Consider the following 676-nt stretch of genomic DNA (forward strand, 5'->3'; position numbering starts at 1 on the left):
CGGCGCCTGCCTGTGTCGCGAGGCGGCGAAATCGCCAGGCGACCGCAAGAAAGGGAGCCCGGCAGGAAAGCTGGAGGGGCACAGCCTGCTTGCTCTTCTCCGGGATCTGCTGTCAGAGCAGGTTGCAAAAATGGTCAGGTAAAACCCTGAGGTGATCCCATCAGCTGCGCATAGCAGGAAAGAAGATACAGCTCAGCCCCACACTGGGGCAGCGAACCCACACGCACCATTCGAATGGAAGGAGGCGCGCAGGGTGCCGGAAGGGGCAGGGGTATTCCTTAAAAAAAAAATACGGTCCCTTTTGGGTCCTCGGGGCATGGATTAAAACGAGGGGTTTGGGTGGAGGATCACTCACTCTTGAGGGGCTCCGCGCGGGCGAATTTCAAGCCTCTTGGTTCACTAATGGCCGGAGGGGTTCGAGGTCTGCTCCCGAGGGCGGTGAACAGCGAGCGGTCCCCGCGCGCTGGGCAGGCGTCTCCGGATCGCGTTCATGCCTCTCGGAGCTGCGGGGCTTGGTGCTGAGACGCGGGGCGGGTGCGCCGGGCTCTGCGTGTCTGTAGCCCAAAGTGCAGCTTCGCTGGGTGGACGCTACCGTCTGCGCACGAACCGGCGACAGCAGATGAGCTTCGGGGAAGCAGGGAGATTCCAAATAGATCCACTAATTCTGGGCTGAGCG

The 676-nt window shown here is 61.7% G+C and overlaps 1 protein-coding gene across 1 annotated transcript in view; it reads right to left on the reverse strand.

The window, feature by feature from the left end:
- The window catches only part of CDH8 (cadherin 8, type 2), a 403,256-nt gene extending 402,580 nt beyond the window's left edge, over positions 1 to 676 (reverse strand). The window contains exon 1 of the mRNA XM_010833836.1: positions 356 to 676. The gene's annotated coding sequence lies outside the window, so the exon portion shown is untranslated. The remainder of the gene's footprint in view (positions 1 to 355) is intronic.

Source organism: Bison bison, unplaced genomic scaffold (assembly GCF_000754665.1).
Source record: "Bison bison bison isolate TAMUID 2011002044 unplaced genomic scaffold, Bison_UMD1.0 scf7180017863938, whole genome shotgun sequence".
NCBI classification, from domain to species: Eukaryota; Metazoa; Chordata; class Mammalia; order Artiodactyla; family Bovidae; genus Bison; species Bison bison.